The sequence below is a fragment of the Puma concolor genome, chromosome B3, assembly GCF_028749965.1.
Source record: "Puma concolor isolate L17-30 chromosome B3, mPumCon1.1.hap2, whole genome shotgun sequence".
Taxonomy (NCBI): Eukaryota; Metazoa; Chordata; class Mammalia; order Carnivora; family Felidae; genus Puma; species Puma concolor.
In genome coordinates, this window is record NC_141672.1 from 144235131 (window position 1) to 144254858 (window position 19728).

A 19728-nucleotide genomic window follows, 5' to 3' on the forward strand; every position below is an offset into this window, starting at 1 on the left:
GGAGGTTTCGGGGGTGAGCTCCATGTGGTTACTGTTCAAAGGCTAAGCTACCTTCTAGGGCAAGAGTGGGAGCCAATCATAACCTTATGAACCTCAAGGTTACCTCAATGGGGCACCAGTGGAAAGTAACACCTCTCTCCTGTAATCAAATCAAACATCAAGCAAACACAATTTCTAGACAGAGAGAGACTTTTGACTAGGATCTTATTGCCATACAATTGCCATTATAGTTTCTTCTGGGAAGAGGCATAGCTCTGTATGACTTACCTAAGAAAAGCAGAGGTGTCAAAACTTGTAATCCCACAAGAAGGAAAATTTATTAATTACTGGGTATCAGGTGGTTGCTGGGTCCATTTGCCCAAAGATCTTCTGTATCACTGTTTTTATTACACGGGTTTTTAATGGTCTCTCTTTTTAAAATCAATAGTAAAAATGTATTTAAAGTAACGATATATCATTTTAACAGTTTAATCAATAAAAATTAGTGTGATCAGGGGCGCCTGGGTGGCTCAGTCAGGTAAGCACCTGACTTTGGCTCAGATCATCTCGCGGTTTTGAGTTTGAGCCCCACACTGGGCTCCCTGCTGTCAGCACACAGCCTGCTTCAGGTCCCCTATCTCCCTTTCTCTCTGCCCCTCTCCTGCGTGCGAGCACACATGCCCACTCTCTCTCTCAAAAATAAACAGAAAAAAAAAATGTTTTTCGATCAGTATGATCAGATCAACAGATTTTAAAAATACATTTCTATTGGGGTAAAACATACATGCAGTAAAGTGCACTGATCTTAAACATCTCAATATGGTTTTACTTATATATTTGCCTATAAAAGCAACACTCAAATCACAGTACAGAACATTTCTAGCACAATACGCTTTCTTGTTCCTTCTCCCAGTTAATATATGCCAGATGTAACCACTATCTGACTGTATCACCAATGATTAGTTTTGCCTAATTCATATATAGAGAATCATACAGTATGTACTATTAGTACATTTTTGAAAAGCCATCTGATAAAACTCAAACCACTTCTGAGACATTAAAACACAGAATTAAAGTTAAAATCAAAGGGGACCTGGCTGGCTCAGTCAGTTAAGCGTCCAACTCGATCTCAGCTCAGGTCTTGATCTCAGGGTTGTGAGTTCAAGCTGCACACTGGGCTCTGTGCTGGGCATGAAGCCCACTTAAAAAAAAAAAAAAAAAGGGGCGCCTGGGTGGCGCAGTCGGTTAAGCGTCCGACTTCAGCCAGGTCACGATCTCGTGGTCCGTGAGTTCGAGCCCCGCGTCGGGCTCTGGGCTGATGGCTCGGAGCCTGGAGCCTGTTTCCGATTCTGTGTCTCCCTCTCTCTCTGCCCCTCCCCCGTTCATGCTCTGTCTGTCTCTGTCCCAAAAATAAATAAACGTTGAAAAAAAAAAAAAATTAAAAAAAAAAAAAAAAAGACAAAAGACAAAAGACAAAAAAAAAAAAAAAGAAGTTAAAATTGAGACCCACTGTATTATCTTGTGTTTTACAATAGGGGTGAATCCATGAAAAAATAGGGGCAAAAAACAAGGCTGTTCTCCTATTTTCACTCTCATAGTGGACATTTTTGCCAATGCAAAATTATTCAAAAAGGAAATACTAGAAAAGAATAGATGAAAATATCATTACATGCAGACAATATGATTATATACCAACACAATCCAAAGAAAATCAGTCATAACAATAGATAATTAAAACTTCAGCAAAATGGTTAAATAAAAGATAAATATAAATCCACAGAAGTCAGATGCATTCTCATGTAGTGGTAATAACTAACCCGAAAATACAATTTTTAAAAAAGCATTCAGTTAACAATAGCAATGAGAAGTATTAAACGACCAATTAACCTGGCAAAAGACATATATCTTCATGATATAAAGAAAATGACCAAATACTACTGGGAGAAAAAAAGAAAAATTTAGAAAAATAGAGAAATATTTCATGTTCTTCAATGAAAAGGTTTAAACATCATTAAGATAACAATTTTTCATAAATTAATTCGTGAGTTTAACAAAATTCCAATTAAAACACCACAGAATACTTCACAAAACTCAACAAAAATGCTTCTAAAGTTCATGTGACAAAAGCACAAGACAAGAATATTAAGTAACACTGGGGTTGTAACTGGCATTAGAAATACAATCATATTAAATGTAACAGTCATTTAAATGTCATGGTACTCATCTTCAAAAAACAAAAATAAGGGTGCCTGGGTGGCTTAGTTGGTTAAGTGTCCAACTCTTCGTTTTGGCTCAGGTGATCTCAGGGTTCATGGGATCAAGCCCCAGGTTGGGCTCTGCGCTGAGGGTGTGGAGCCTGCTTGAGATTCTCTCTCCCCCTCTCTCTGTCCCTCCCCCACATGCTCTCCTTCACTCCCCCCTCTTCTCAAAATAAACTTAAAAAAAAAAAAAAGAAATACAGGAAAATCTAGTCTCTAAAACATGTTTGTTTTTTTTTTATTTTTTTTTCAACGTTTTTATTTATTTTTGGGACAGAGAGAGACAGAGCATGAACGGGGGAGGGACAGAGAGAGAGGGAGACACAGAATCGGAAATAGGCTCCAGGCTCCGAGCCATCAGCCCAGAGCCTGACGCGGGGCTCGAACTCACGGACTGTGAGATCGTGACCTGGCTGAAGCCGGACGCGTAACCGACTGCGCCACCCAGGCGCCCCTCTAAAACATGTTTAACGTGTGATGAAAGAAACACAACAAAATAGGGAAAGTACTCAGTATTTAACAAGTGTTACTGGGATGTTCAGTAAGCAACAGACTCCAGATCTGGAGCTGGCAAACTATGACTCACGGGCCAAATCTGGCCTGCAGCCGGTTTTTGTAAAAAACATTTTAGTGAAACACAACCATGCTTATTTGTTCCCATACTACCTATGGCTGCTTTAGCACCACAGCTGGGTAGTTATCACAAAAGACTATCTAGTCTGCAAAGCCTAAAATATTTGCTACCTGGCCCTTCATAAAAAAAGTTTGAGAGTTGCTCTAGATTATTGTTGAGTAAAAAAAGGACTTATTAAATACATCAAATCTCTGATAAGAAGTTAAAAAAATTATCAGGCCAAAATGTAAATGAAAGCGAGCAATCAGAGAGTTACGGAAAGCCCTGAAATTGCTTTTATCCTAAGACGGATGTCTAATTCCGAGAATCGAGATATCAGTTTTGATAGCCTTGGAGTGAAAAGATGGACAAAGTCCGAGTTAAGGCCTAACCAGGGTGGGAAATGTTCTGCTATAAAACCAGCACCCCAAAGGGGTAAAGTAAAATTAAATTTCATTTCTATCGCTGGTATCTGTAAGTGAAGGAAAGTCACCAGTTGTTGAAGGACTGAGAGGGAGAGACCCTGAACCCACAAGCCCGAGAATATTTTCAAATCAATTTTTACACCTGAATAATTTTTTAAAACTTTGAGTCATGAATTTACAGTAAAGCAATCCTAATGCCAAAGCATCCTAAAGCAAAGCAGAAACAAATGCAAAAATGTCTCTGGAAGAATGTACCTTTACCTTAGGCCTTAAGTAATTCCCACAAATAATTTTTCAAGACAATATGTAGCAAACACAGACAAAAAACAGCCAAGCACACAAGGAAACGAGGCACCAGGAAGAAGAATTAGTTGTACTAAGAAAGCCAAACAGTATTGGGCATAAAAGTATATAAAGCAATTAAACTTACTGTGTTTAGAAAAATCAAAGACAAGCTTGGAATTATCTGCAGTAACCAGAAAACTATAAAAATGACCTTGCCAAGAGAGCTTCTAAAAATGAAAAGTGCGGGGCGCCTGGGTGGCGCAGTCGGTTCATGCGTCCGACTTCAGCCAGGTCACGATCTCGCGGTCCGTGAGTTCGAGCCCCGCGTCAGGCTCTGGGCTGATGGCTCAGAGCCTGGAGCCTGTTTCCGATTCTGTGTCTCCCTCTCTCTCTGCCCCTCCCCCGTTCATGCTCTGTCTCTCTCTGTCCCAAAAATAAATAAACGTTGAAAAAAAAAATTTAAAAAAAAAAAAAAAAAAGAAAAGTGCAATAACCAAAAAGAAGAATTCAGTGAATGGATTTACCAGCACGTTACACACAACTGAAGAGGTACTTAGAAAACGGGAGGGAAAATCAGAAGAACGTGTCCAGGATCTGTCTCCAGGGATTTCTCACATTCCTACATGGTCCAAGTCTTTTGAGCAAAGGACATGTTAAGTCTTTGGCAGCTAGAGACGGCATATCCCTCCAGAGAGATCTAGAGTCATATCTCCCCAGCGACATCCCACAGTAACAAAGACAAAGCCCTCTCCTTCCTCTCCCTGGAGACATTTCCTTACATTTCAGGGTAATAAACCTTGAGGCACCTTCCCCATCTCATCCGGGAGAGATGCGCCCACATCCTAGGGTAAGGAGCAATCTCTCTGGAGGGAGGATGTGCAGGTGTGCCAGCAGCCCTTAAATGCTCAGAGTCTCTAAGTTTTGGTGTTCCTTTTGCTGGGATGCGCTGGACTGTATGCACCAGTATCATCTAGCCCCTATCACCTCACCTTGTGGGATTTAGGGCGCGGGGAACTGATGCAAGATATTGTGGGCTGTTGTTGCTGTAATAAACCATCTGTGTCTCCGGTCTTGTGTTCTGTCAGTACATACATAAATGCGAACGTATGTGTGTATAAAAAAAACTGTAGCAGGCTAGCTTGCTAGTTTAAAAGTAGGGCAAAATCTAAGATCCCTCATAGTAAGTTGTCGACTTAACAAATGCATACACACAGAGAGAGAAAGAAAACAGGTGGATGCGGGCCTGGGTGGCTCAGTCGGTTGAGCATCCGACTCTTGCTTTCGGCTCAGGTGATGACCTCACACTTTGTCGGACTCTGTGCCGACAGGGCAAGGCCTGCTTGGAATTCTCTCTCTCCTCTCTCTGCCCCTCCATCACTCACTTTCTCTCTCAAAAATAAACAAACTTAAAGAAAAGAAAAAAGAGGTGGAAAATACGAGAAGTAAGAAGACATGGAGGGTACGGTAAGAAAGTATTACAGAAATCTAAACAGAAATCTAGTTCCAGGAAGAGAGGAGAAACCGGGTCAGAATTAATACCTGAAAAGATAACAGCTGGGGTGTTTCCATAATGAAAGACGAATCTTCAGATTCAAGAAAGCAAACAAATTCTGAGCAGGATAGATAAAAAGAAATCCACACCGAAATACATCATTGTGCAACATTTGGATAGCAAATTGATTTCTCTTCAAAAATGAAAATCAGAAGACGGCAGAATGTTATTTTCAACGTGCTGATAGAAAATAACCTAGAACTCTTTTCCCAGCAAAAACGTCCTTCAAAAATTGAGACTGAATTGTATACTTTAAAAGGATGAATCTTGTGATATATGAATTACATCTCAATAAAGCTGTTACTTTTAAAACTGCCTGTAACAAAAGCAACAGATAGTAAGTGTTGGTGAGGATGCAGAGAAACTGGAATCTTCATACGCTGTTGTTGAGAATATAAAATGGTGCAGCTGTGTTGGAAAAGTCTGGCAGTACTTTAAAAGATTAAACACAGTAACCAGCCATTTCACTCCTCGACATATACTCAAAAGAACTGAAAATACATATTCAATACTGATAAATGCTACAATAATGACGAACCTTGAAATACTAGCCGAGTGAAAGAAGCCAGATACAAAGAACCACACATGGTACGATTCCATGTACATGAAATGTCCGAAATAAGCAAATCTGTATAAAGAAAGTGGATTAGTAACTACCTGGGGGGAGGAGGGAGAGGGTGGTGGTGAGCAGATTGGGGGGTGACAGCAAGGGGTGTGGAGGTCCTCTTTGGGCTGATGGCAATGTTCTAAAATCAACCGTGACAATGGCTGCACAAATCTAGGAACATAATAAGAGCCACTGAGTTGTACTCTTTAAATGGGTGAATTTCGGACTATGTGAATTACAAGTCAAACTTGTTATTAAAAAAAATCAAGATGAAATAAAAACATTTTCAAATAATCAAAACCAAGCCTGCCACCAGGGAGTCTCATTAAATGAGATTCTGAAGGATGTATTTAATATTTAAGGTAGTTGAAAAGTGAGCCTAGATGTAAGTTCTCAGATGATGGCTGGACTGAAAGAATCAAGGAGGTGGTGAAATATGTGGCTAAATCTAAACAATCTTTGACCGCACAAAGCAACAGGGCTAAAAAACCAAACAGTTACAATACCCGAAGGTAATGACACATAAGTGAGGTAAAGAGATTTAATATGCTCCAAGGCCTCTGTGTTATGAGGGGTGGGAGGTGCTGATTAATTGCCAACTTGAGAGGACAGACACGCACGCTGTGCTTTCTAGGAAACCACTGAAGTATAAAAACAGAGCATGCACCTTAAAATCTAGAAGGGAAAAATGAAATGATTTAAAAAAAAAACTCACTTAAAAGGAAGCTATTAAAAAGGAAAGAAAGGGAAAAAAATAATACAAAGTACAAAAGAAGGTAGTAGTATACTTAAGTCAAAATATCTGTTGATTACAATAAATATAAACTGAACAATTACTTTGGCTAAAAAGTTTATCAATCTGAACTTAAAAAATGAGATCTAACTACTGTATTTGCTGTTTGTTAGAAACATGTCCAAAACACTGGGTTGTATAGAGAGGTTAAAAGTAAAAAGATAAGGAGCATCTGGGTGGCTCAATCGATTGAGGGTCCAACTTCGGATCAGGTCATGATCTCACAGTTTGTGGATTCGAGCCCCACTTCAGGCTCTGTGCTGACAGCTCAGAGCCTGGAGCCTGCTTCGGATTCTGTGTCTCCCTCTCGCTCTCTGCCCCTCCTCCACTCATGCTCTGTCTCTCAAAAGTAAGAAGATTAAAAAAAACGTGAAAACTCACCAGAAGACAGCTAAGGTTTTTATATTAGTAGCAGACAAAACAGATTTTAAGACAGAAAGCCTTACCAGAGATAAACAGGCCACTGTTATAATGACAAAGAATTCAATTCACCAGAAACAACTTTAAATTTGTATGGCCCATAAAGTAACTGCAAGACACGTGAAGCAAAACTGATAGAATGACAGGAAACAGACTGTAATTCTAGATTTATAATTAGCTCTCAGTAATTGATAAAACAAGCAACTACAAAAATCAGGAACCACCCAGGAGACTTGAATAATGCCACCTTTGCAACTACAAGATGTACATTCTTTTTGAGAACAGACACTTACACAAGCTGACCACGAACTAGGCCATAAGGCAAGTCCCAACTATTTCAATGGATTAAAGTCACATGTTCTCCAACCAAATGTAGTTATGCCAGAAATCAATAATAAAAAGATAATTGGAAAAAAGTAACTGTTTTAGTATCCACTAATGACTCATGACTGAAGAAATAACAGTATGACTGTAAACAGTACGGCCGTATAATGATGGTTTTCATAACCTCATCCATCACTCTTGTAGCTGGCATGCTACTGGAAAGAACTTTCCCTTTTCCCCTATTCGCTTTTTATCAGTAAGGATTGATTCTTCATGTATTTGGTGGGTTGTAATCTATTGCTGTCATTATTTTCATGCTCAAATGGTTTTGTATTTGATTAGGAGTAGTGAGCTCCTTCAAGCTGGCTCGTGCACTCTTTTTCATTTTTATTTTTTAATTTATTTTTTAATTGTTTTAATGTTTATTTATTTTTGAGAGAGAGAGAGAGAGAGAGAGAGAGAGAGAGAGAGAGAGAGTGGAAGGGAGGGAGGGGCAGAGAGAGAGGGGGACACAGAATCCGAAGCAGGCTCCAGGCTCCTAGCTGTCAGCACAGACCGGACACGGGGCTTGAACCCACCAACCGTGAGATCATGACCTGAGCCGAAGTCGGATGCTTAACTGACTGAGCCACCCAGGCGGCCCTCTTCTTTATTTTCAAAAGCGCTAAAATAGACATAATGTAAAATTTACCATCTTAATCATCTTCAAGCGTGCAGTTCAGTGGTATAAAGTGCGTTCACGTTGTCGTGCAACCAACTGCGAGAACTTTTTCATCTTGCAAAACTGAGCTTCTATCCCTGTTAAATAATAATTCTCTCCCTCCCCCTCCCCCAGTCCCTGATCATCACCATTCTTTCTGTTTCCATTTGACTATGTTAGTGGAACCATACAGTGTTTGTCTTTTTGTGACTGGTTTGTTTCTCAGCATATGGTCTTCAAGGATTATTCATGCTGTAGCATGTGACAGAATTTCCTTCCTTTTTTAAAGCTCAATGATATTCCATTGTATGGATCTCACACATTTTGCCCATCCACTCTTCTGTCCACAGACATCTGGGTTGCTTCCACTTTTTGGCTATTGTGAATAATGATGCTGTGAACATGTGTGTACGAGTATCTCTGAAACCCTGCTTTCAATTCTTTTGGGTATACACCCAGAAGTGGAATTTGTAGATCACACAGTAATTCTATTATTTTTCGTTTTTTGAGGAATAGCCATACTACATTCCAGAGTCTGTTCCATTCTACATCCCCACCAACAGTGCACAGTTTCTCCATATCCTCATTTCTCCACATCCTCACCAACACTTGTTATTTTCTGTTTGTTGTCTTTGTTTTGCTTTTACAGTAACCATCCTAATGAGTGTGATGATATCTAGTGTTTTCGACATGCATTTCTCTAATAAATTAGTGGTGGTGAGCATCTTTCCATGTGCTTTTTGGCCATCTGTGTATCTTCTCTGACAAAATGCCCATTCAGATCCTCTGCCCACTTTTAATTGGGTTGTTGTTTGTTTAAGGAACTATAGGAGTTCTTCATTCTTACAAAGGGGCACGAGGAAGCTTCTGGGAGAGATGAGTATGTTCATGAACCTGACTGCAGTCATGGTACCTCATAGCAAAACTGATCAAAGCGTATGCTTTACATATTTGCAGTTTATTGTAGATCAATAAAGTTGTTTTTAAAAAAACAAAACCCGGGGCGCCTGGGTGGCGCAGTCGGTTAAGCGTCCGACTTCAGCCGGGTCACGATCTCGCGGTCCGTGAGTTCGAGCCCCGCGTCAGGCTCTGGGCTGATGGCTCAGAGCCTGGAGCCTGTTTCCGATTCTGTGTCTCCCTCTCTCTCTGCCCCTCCCCCGTTCACGCTCTGTCTCTCTCTGTCCCAAAAATAAAATAAAAACGTGGAAAAAAAAATTAAAAAAAAAAACAAAAAAAACAAAACCCAAAGACATCTTAGAAGACTGAAAAGTTTTGGGCAAATTTTATTTCACTTTAGCCCTTCAACAACTAAAGACGACTGTAATAATTGTAATTGTAATAATTGTAATAATTGTAATAATACAAAGTAACTAATAAAAAAAAGAATTTGGAAGTTTTCCTTCATTTCCTATGCTATGAAACAATGTATTTAGCACTGGGATTATCTGGACTCTTAAACTTTTCAACAGAATTTCTCTGTGAAACCATTTACATTTAGTGTGTTTTTCTGCTTCCAGTGAGACAGTTTTTTCATAAGCACATGCTATGAAAATTGAGTTATTTGGGGCGCCTGGGTGGTGCAGTCAGTTAAGCATCCGACTTCAGCCAGGTCACGATCTCGCGGTCCGTGAGTTCGACCCCCACGTCAGGCTCTGGGCTGATGGCTCGGAGCCTGGAGCCTGTTTCCGATTCTGTGTCTCCTTCTCTCTCTGCCCCTCCCCCGTTCATGCTCTGTCTCTCTCTGTCCCAAAAATAAATAAAAACGTTGAAGAAAATAAAAAAAAAAGAAAAAAAAAAGAAAATTGAGTTATTTAACTTCTAATCTTTGCTGGCATCAATTTTAATAAATTGCATTTTTCTAAATAATTATCCATTTCATTTGAATTTTCAAATTCATTTAACACAGAAGTATGCAAATTAATATCATTAAAAATTTTTTTCCCACTTGTCATTTGTTATTTTGTATTTGTGATTTTTCCCAATTTTCTTAAATTAGCATTAGTTTACCTGGTTTGTTAAACTGTCTAAGATCTAAGATTGTGATTTCTCAAACGTTTTTCTGTTCTCCATCTCATTGACCTCTGCTTCGATCTTTATTTCTATTCTCTTGTGCTTTCTCTTGTTTTACTTTGTTGTTTTTATTCTAACTTTCTAAGTCTGGAATTTACTTCAGGTGTTTTCTTCCCTAAGTTTATAATGTGTTTAAGCCAATAAATTCCCCCCAACCACTACTTTATACATATCTTACAGAATCCTATTTGTTAGGTTTTCATTTCATTAGTTTTCAGGAATCCTTTATTTCAATTTGTATTTCCTTTCCATCCAATAGTTCTTTATTCATTCTTTATTTATTTTAATGTTTATTTTTGAGAGAGAGAGAGGGAGAGAGGGTGCCAGCAGGTGAGGGACAGAGAGAGAAGGGGGCAGAGGATCTGAAGTGGGCTCTGCACTGGCAGCACAGAGCCAAACTCGGGGCTCGAACCCATGAACCATTTAGATCATGACCTGAGCTGAAGTCAGTTTACTGACTGAATCACCCAAGTGCCCCAACATCTAATAGTTCTTCAATTGAAGGGTTTTAATTTTCCATATGGGTTTTAAAATTTCTTTTTAAATTTCTAGTTTTGTTGCACAGCGGTAAGGATTGTTTGTAACATTTCTACTTTATGGAAATTACTAACCTTTTTCTTGCGACCTAACATATGAACTATTTTTATGAATGTAAATGTACACTTAAGCAGATATTTCATTCCTGTACTGATCTTGCTTTTCCATAGATTTTTTTAAAAATAAAAAATGTAAGGGGCACCTGGGTGGTGCAGTCGGTTAAGCATCTGACTTTGGCTCAGGTCATGATCTCACGGCTGTGAGTTCAAGCCCCACATCGGGCTCTGTGCTGACAGCTTCGAGCCTGGAGCCTACTTTGGATTCTGTGTCTGCCTCTCTCTGCCCCTCCCCTGCTTGTGCTCTGTCTCTGTCTTTCAAAAATGAATAAATGTTAAAAATATTAAAAAAAATAATAAAAAATTAAAAAAAAAGAAATCTCATGTTTGGAAGTAAATATACTTGCAAATAAACCATGGATCAAGTAAGATATCACAATGGGTACTGGGATATATTTGGAACTGAATAATAATGAAAGTCCACATATAAAAATGTGATATGCAACATAAGAGGTTGTGACAGGGAAATGTACAGCCTTCATTGTTAGAAAAGAAGGCTAAATATGAGCAGAAAGCATCTATTCAATGAAGTTAGAAGATAAAAACAAACTAAGCCTGATGAGAAAAGAGAAAAGTGTTTCTGTGAAAACACTTAGCAAGAACAAGAGAAAAGACACAAATCAGTATCAGGAGTGAAAGAAGAGACTTAAAATTAACTACATTCCCCACAGACATTGAAACATCGTTTTCAGGGGCATCTGGGTGGCTCAGTAGGTTAAGCGGCCGGCTTTTGGTTTTGGTTCAGGTCATGATCTCACCATTTGTGAGTCTGACCCAGCACTGGGTTCCACACGGACAGTGCAGAGCCTGCTTGGGATTCTCTCTCTCCTCCTCTCTCTCTGCCCCGCACCTCGTGCTTCCTCTCTCTTTCTCAAAATAAATAATAAACTTAAAAAATGTCATAACAGATTCTGAATAATGTGCCAATAAAATTAAATTTAGATGAAATGGACAAATTTCTTTAAAAATTAACTTGCACTCACAAAGAAACAGAACTGTCTGTGGTCAAGGCTTGCCCTGCCAGACATATAAAGATTTAACAACACAAACAAAAAAAAGTCTTTAAAAACATAGGGGTGATGGTGTAAGGACAGGAAGACCAGTGGAAGAGAATAAAGCACCCAGAAACAAGCCCGTGCACAATTTATAACAATTTATGACATTTATCACCACAGAACACTAGCAAATGAGTCTTTTCGGTAGTTGATGCTGGTACCCTGGATATCTACATGGGGAAGAAAGGAAATTTACACCCTACTTCACTCCAGACACATAAGTCACTTTCAAGTGAAGAGAACTTGTCATTTTAAGGGATTTCTCAAATAAGATACAAAAAGCACTAACAAAAAAGAAAAAAATAAAATTGAATTATTTAAGAATCTTTTAGGGGCGCCTGGGTGGCGCAGTTGGTTAAGCATCCGACTTCAGCCAGGTCACGATCTCGCGGTCCGTGAGTTCGAGCCCCGCGTCGGGCTCTGGGCGGATGGCTCAGAGCCTGGAGCCTGTTTCCGATTCTTTGTCTCCCTCTCTCTCTGCCCCTCCCCCGTTCATGCTCTGTCTCTCTCTGTCCCAAAAATAAATAAACATTGAAAAAAAAAAAAAAAAGAATCTTTTATGTGTCATTTACCTTAGAACAGCACCAAGACTTTTGAAACAGCTGAGTACAGAGAAAAGCAAGGTACCGATTACACAAAAGTCAGGATAACGATTATCTTTGGGATAGAGGATGAACAGGGCACACACAGGGCTTCTGAAGGTGTTAGCTATGCTCTATTTCTTACCCGAGACATATGTACAGGGGTATGTGCTTTGATAAATACAACATTAAGCTATTTCAGGAGTCCCCAGAGACCTCACCCTAACATTCGCTGATTTGCTGGAATAACTTACAGGACTCAGCATGCAGTCCTACCAACAGCTAAGGACACACAGCCAGATCAGCAAGGGGAAAAGACACACCAGGCAGAGTCTGGGGGAATCCAGGTGCCACCTTCCTGTGCTCTCTCCTCTCACGAGGGCACATTCTCTCAATGAAGACGCAGCTACGTGCAACATTTCTGCCCCAGGAAACGTGTCAGAGACTCAAAGTCTAGGGTTTTTATCGGGGGCTGCTCCCAGAAGCACCCTCTGCCCACCAAAAACGTGGACTCTCAGAATGAAAGCAGGCGTTAGGGTTCCAGGTGGGCAAAACAACCATGTTGGCATAGGAGAGGTTTCAAAAGCCCAGTTCCCACTCAACAGCCAAGAACCAATCTTGCAAGCAGGACTTTAGTCTCAGGCCTGCGATGTTAACTCATACACCGGTGTTCTTTGCACTTTTCTCTATGAAATAGAACATATTTCACAATAAAAAATATTTTAAAAACAGGTGACCAACATATTATTAAATCCGTGTTTAAAAGCCACAGAGAAGACATTTGCAATATATACAACTGACAAATAGTGTATGGAACGTATAAACAATTCCTGTAGGACAGTTGCAAAGGAAGACAAAAAACCTGAACAGGCTCTTTTAAAATGCAGAAACAGGGGCGCCTGGGTGGCGCAGTCGGTTAAGCGTCCGACTTCAGCTCAGGTCACGATCTCGCGGTCCGTGAGTTCGAGCCCCGCGTCGGGCTCTGGGCTGATGGCTCAGAGCCTGGAGCCTGTTTCCGATTCTGTGTCTCCCTCTCTCTCTGCCCCTCCCCCGTTCATGCTCTGTCTCTCTCTGTCTCAAAAATAAATAAACGTTAAAAAAAATAAAATGCAGAAACAGTCCATAAACACAATTAAGGTCCTCAACTTCACAATAGTCTAGGGGATTGAAACCACAAGAAAATACTACTATACATATACCTACTAAAGAGGCAAAAATAAAACACAGTATCAAATGGGGGGCACCTGGGCGGCTCAGTTGGTTGAGCTTCCGACTTTGGCTCAGGTCATGATCTCGTGGTTCATGAGTTTGAGTCCCACGTCAGGCTCTGTGCTGACAGCTCAGAGCCTGGAGCCTGTTTCAGAGTCTGTCTCCCTCTCTCTCTGCCTCTCCCCCACTCGCGCTCTCTCTCAAAAATAAAATAAAAACATGGGGCGCCTGGGTGGCGCAGTCGGTTAAGCGTCCGACTTCAGCCAGGTCACGATCTCGCAGTCCGTGAGTTCGAGCCCCGCGTCAGGCTCTGGGCTGATGGCTCAGAGCCTGGAGCCTGTTTCCGATTCTGTGTCTCCCTCTCTCTCTGTCCCTCCCCCATTCATGCTCTGTCTCTCTCTGTCCCAAAAATAAATAAACGTTGAAAAAAAAAATTAAAAAAAAAAAATAAATAAAATAAAATAAAAACATTAAAAACACAGTATCAAATATTAGCAAAGATGTGGGACAATGGTTAAGTCTCACACACTGGTGGAAGGGAGGTGCAACCACTTTTGAAAACAATTTGGCCTTTAGGAAGGTAAAAGGTACACATATTCTTTGACCTAGTAGTTTTCTGAGTTACGTGTACAAATTCATGAACACGCACCCGAGGACATATGCACAAGAACATTTACAACAACATCAATAGCCAAAATCTGAAACCAATCCAAATGCCATCAAAGCAGGAAGGATAAAAATAAACAAACAAAAAAACTCCAGAATGGATAAACTGTAGCAACAATCACATAAAGGAATATTCTATAGTGATCATATAAATTTTTACTAAAAATAATTTTAAAAATTAAAAAAACCTGTATCTACAATATGAAAGAATCTCACAAACATAATGTTGAAGCAAACAAGACAAAGTAGAATACATAAATTCTCACCCTATTTGTAGATCTCAAAACCAGGCAAGACTGAACTATATTACTTATGGATGCATACACAGGATATACCATGAAGACAAGAAAATTACCACAAAATCAGAATAGTTCTCTCTAGTGTGGGGAGGAAGTTACGATGAGGGGAGCCACACTTCTGGGGTACCAGTAATACCTATTTTTTGATCTGTTTGATGGTTATGTGCAATTGAAACTTTATAATCATCTTTATGTTTACATAATTTTAATGTGTAATTAAACTTCATAGTTTTTTAATAATTATTCTTTAAATTATATATACTACGTACTTTCTAAGGTATTACGTATCTTTCTCAAAAAATTTGAGAAAGAAAAATTAGCAAAAATAACAAATAAAGGATTAACATTACAAACATACAAAGAAGGGTGCATGGGTGGCTCAGTCGGTGTCTGACCCTTGTTCTCAGCTCAGGTCTTGATCTCAGGGTCATGAGGCTCCCATGTTGGAGCCTACTCAAACAAACAAACAAACAAAACCATACAAAGAACATCCAAGTTGCCATGAACAAATGATCCAGGGGTATAAACACACAGTTCACCAGAATATATAGACATTAAATAAACTTAGGAAGAAACATTCAACTTTTCTAGTAATTAATAGTATGAAGTAACATTTCATACCTATTAAATCAAGGAGAGTGGAATACTGTGATAATTTATAAGGTAAATGGCAACCATGAAGACTGAGTAGCTGCATGGAATAATTTAATATTGGGAAAACAAAAGACTAAATCATGAGTGCATTATGCTTACAGCTAAGAAAGCTGCATAGCTAAAATTTGTAAAGGACTCATGAAAAAGGAAAACAGCTGATATGATTTAAAGACACGATTATGACTGTAATATTTTCCTGGATATTGCAAATATGTTTCATTAAGATACAGGAATTTTGGGGCGCCTGGGTGGCGCAGTCGGTTAAGTATCCGACTTCAGCCAGGTCACGATCTCACGGTCCGTGAGTTCGAGCCCCGCGTCAGGCTCTGGGCTGATGGCTCAGAGCCTGGAGCCTGTTTCCAATTCTGTGTCTCCCTCTCTCTCTGCCCCTCCCCCGTTCATGCTCTGTCTCTCTCTGTCCCAAAAATAAAATAAACGTTGAAGATACAGGAATTTTTAAACAAAGAACACTCAATAGTTCCTTGTGATTCTAGAGAACAAAGTCCATGTCATAACTCCAAGACCTTTCACAAATTGACTTCAACTTGTATTTTTCACTCAATGCCAGGCATCATGCTAGGCACTAGAGTACAGAGATGGGCAAGACATAATTACTCCCCTCAGTGAGCTCCTAGGCTGGCAGGAAACAGACATGCCAACAAATAATTACAACTTAGTGAAGTAAGTCCCACGAGAAAAGGTTTCTTCTTAAAAGTCTAGGACTTCCTGGAGCACCTGGCTGGCTCAGTAGGAAGTGCACCCAACTCTTGATCCCAGGGTTGTGCGTGCGAGCCCCACGTTGGGTGTTGAGATTACTTAAATAAATAAGACTTAAAAAAAAACAAACAAACACAAAATGTGACTTCCCACAGAAACAGACACACAAATACGGAGAATAAACTCATGGCTGTCAGAGAGAAGGGAGGGACATGGGCAAAATGGGCAACATAGATGAAGAGGAGTGGGAGGTACAGGCTTCCAGTAATGAAATGACTAAGTCTAGGGGTTGAAAGGTACAGCCTAGGCAATAGTCAATGGTACTGTAACAGCCTTGTGTGGTGACAGATGGTAGCTATGCTTGTGGTGAGCTAGCATATAGTGTCGTCAGCTCACTATGATGTACACCTGAAACTAATGTAACATTGTGCTTCAACTATACCTCAATTTAAAAAGGAGGTGGGCGTGAGTCTATGGCTTCCCAGATGAAGGAAAAACTCAAGAAAATCGTAGAGAAGCTTTCCAAAGAACATTGAATTGGAGCCCAGGTGAAACCTTCCAGACAGGGTGCAGATGTGAAGGGTAGTCTATGCACTATTTGTACCAAGTCTGAGGCACATAGCAGGTGGCTGGAGACTGTTTAAAAACCTCGGGGATCCCACTACGGGCAATGGAAACCCACTGGGGCTTTCAGCATTTAGCTCCCGAGAGTATTTTGCAATTACTTTGGACCTCTTTGTTCTATCCTTTTTTCCATTAAAAGAAATATATATTGGGGTGCCTGGGTGGCTCAGTTAAGCATCCAACTTCGGCTCAGGTCATGGTCTCACAGTTCACAAGGTCAAGCCCGACACTGGGCTCTCCGCTGTCAGTGCAGAGCCTGCTTCGAATCCTCTGTCCCCTTCTCTCTGCCCTCCCCAGCTCTTGCTCACTCTCTCTGAAAAATAAATTAACATTAAAAAAGGAAAGAAATATATAAAAATATAAAAAATATATATTGATGTTAAAATATCTATTTAGTTAAAATTAGTACTTTTTAAAATATTTACTTATTCATTTTGAGAGAGAGAGAGCAAGCAGGGGAGGGGCAGAGAGAGGGAGAGACAGAATCCTAAGTAGGCTTCATACTGTCAACACAGAGCCTAACTTGGGGCTCGATCCCACGAATGATGGGATCATGACCTGGGCCGATATTAAGAGTCAATGCTTAACTGACTGAGCCATCCAGGCACCCCTTGGTTAAAATTAGTATTAATATATTTATGTTTAACTTTTATACATATTTCCTTTTAATTTTAAATTTCAAACATACAATAAAAAGTTGACACCCATGTATTCACCAACCAAATTTAAGAAATTAAATTCTGTCCTATTTCTCTTTCAAAGACATAAAACATTTTGGATGTATTTAAAATCACACACATCCATCATTCACTCCACTCATCTCCTTCTCTTCCCTCCCTCGTCACAGATAATACTGACTACCCCAAAGTGGATGCATATGACTTATCTGAATGTTGTTCTTTTACTACACATCTAACACTATGGGCTTTGCCCAGTTTTTTAACTCTGGGTTCATCAGTAAAATGAAGGCAAGAGCTACCTTTCCCAGTCAGTGGATTAGAAATAGAACGCTGAAATGCCTGGGTGGCTCAGTTGGTTGAGCATCTGACTCTAGATTTCGGTTCAGGTCATGGTCAACCCACGGTTGGTGGGTCTGAACCCCACATTGGGCTCTGCGCTGACAGTGCAGAGTCTGCTTAGGATTCTCTCTCTCTCTCTCTCTCTCACTCCCTCTCTCTGCCCCTCCATCATTCTCTCATAAAAAAAAAAAAAGAAGAAAAAAAAGATACAGAACGTATGTGGTAGCTATCATCATCACGACTGCCACTGAAAGGAACTCAACACCCAGAAATTTTCACTTCTTTCAAGGAGACCATAAGCTGCTTTCTGATGTTTATTTATTTTGGGGGGAGAGAGACAGAGACAGAGACAGAGAGACAGAGCATGAGCGGAGGGGCAGAGAGACAGAGACACAGAATCGAAGCAGGCTCCAGGCTCCGAGCTGTCAGCACAGAGCCCAAGGAGGGGCTTGAATCTACTAATCATTTGATCGCGACCTGAGCCGAATTTGGACGCTTAACTGACTGAGCCACCCAGGCGCCCCTATAAGCTACTTTCTGACAGCAGCCTAGCTAACAAAATGTTTACTCAATTTAGGTCTGTTTTCATTTCCCATATGGAATACTTCTGCCTTCTTTCCCAATTTCTGACCTCTAACCCAGGCTCTGCCGTTACTGTCCCTTAACCTTGACAGGGGCACAGGAATGCTACTTATCTACATTGGTGGCACCAGGAGCTGTCAGGTGCCTGCTCCATCTCAGGCCAATAGGTGCCCAAAGTTCTGAGTAACCTGAGGGCAGGTGAGGACTGTGAGAGGAAGCCTGGTGTTGTGGCAGATGCCTGGGAGTCAGGCAGCTCTTTCCACACAGGGACAAGCTCTTTGTGCTTTAGATTCTCCTTGTCAAAAATGAGGACAATTTTACCTACTTCTCCGGGTGATGGTGATAACAGAACCCTTACCATGTAGCAAGTCCCCTTTGGAGCATTTATTGCATATATTAAGCCACTTAATCCTAACAAAACCTCCAGGGTGCAGAAGAGATGATTTCCCCTACACGACAGAAGGAAACCGAGGCACTTAGTTTAAATGACGAGTGGACAATCACAGAGCTAGTAGGTGGAAGAGCCCGGATTCGAAGCCAGGAAAAGTGATGCGGTCTGTGTCCTTAACCACCTCCCTCTGCGGAGATATTGTGGGGCTACAATTGTAAGCAAATGGGTCCCAGGCACGTGGCACACAGTACGCCCAAAATACAGCAGCCCGGCTCGTGACCGTGGAAAGCTCGAGAAAAAGTACAGTTTCGGTCTTCACCGGGGAGATGGGGGAAGTGCCAGAGGTCTGGGCTGGGATCATCCACAGACTGCAGTGTGCCTGGCCCTGTGGTAGGTACCGGAGTACACCAACAAGAACACAATGGGTGCCAGGCCGGCTCTTCCACCGACACCGGGGGCGATCCCGGCCCCACCCCCGGGCCTGTTTCCCCGTCTGGGAACACGCGTGCTTTTTCTCGCGTACTCTCGGGCTACGGGCCGCCACAGAGGGCTCCGCGGGCCTCGCCCAACTGGGACGGGCAACGGAGAACCTTCCTCCCGGGCCCCGGGCCGGGTCGCCGGGAGCGGGGCTGGGCTGGGCGGTGCCGGGCCCGCAGTCCTGTCAAGTTCAAGCGCGCCGCACTCACCTCTCCCGCAGGCTCGCATCGGGCGGAACCCCGGTCCAAACTCCCCGCGCCGCCGCCGCAGTCCCCGCGCAGCGCGCCAGCTCACTTCGCGCCGGAAGCCGGCCGATCCCGATTGGTTGCTTCCTGAGGAGACCGACCAGTGCCCTTGCCCCGTGGTACTTGTCCCCGCCCCTGTGGGCTGCTGGGGCGGGGTGTTCCCAACGCCCAATCAGAGTCTGAAACCCGAGGTCAGGTGACCGTGGTTCAACGTGGGCTTCCGGCACTCTCGGGATCTTTGTTGTCCTTGTGTTTCTTAGCGTAGGGGGAGGCTTTAAAGAAGACAGGCGCCTAGAAGCGAGCTGGGGTGAAACACCCCGGAACTGAGAGGAGCCTGAGACTTGGCAGTTCCCACAGGCCAGGTCAAAGCTCTGCACCCCTGCCTCTTTGGCTCTTATCCGCTGTCTCTGTGAGACTTGTGGGGATTCTGCTCTCCACCCCCTTGTAGAGCTGGCCTCTGCCCCAATACATGAGCGACTGTAAATTGTCATTGACGGGGAAAGGGATCTCAAACTCAGATGCCTCGGTGG

At 41.7% G+C, this 19728-nt stretch overlaps 1 protein-coding gene across 4 annotated transcripts in view; it reads right to left on the bottom strand.

Annotated features, from left to right (window-relative positions):
• The window catches only part of BLM (BLM RecQ like helicase), a 91493-nt gene extending 72204 nt beyond the window's left edge, over nucleotides 1–19289 (bottom strand). For 2 of the 4 annotated variants that reach the window (XM_025918915.2, XM_086711620.1), the window contains exon 1: nucleotides 19163–19289. The gene's annotated coding sequence lies outside the window, so the exon portion shown is untranslated. Of the gene's footprint in view, nucleotides 1–32; nucleotides 184–1072; nucleotides 1181–19162 lie in introns of those variants that run through there. The other 2 variants (XM_086711618.1, XM_086711619.1) reach the window with 2 other exon arrangements.
• Nucleotides 19290–19728: the final 439 nt, after the last annotated feature.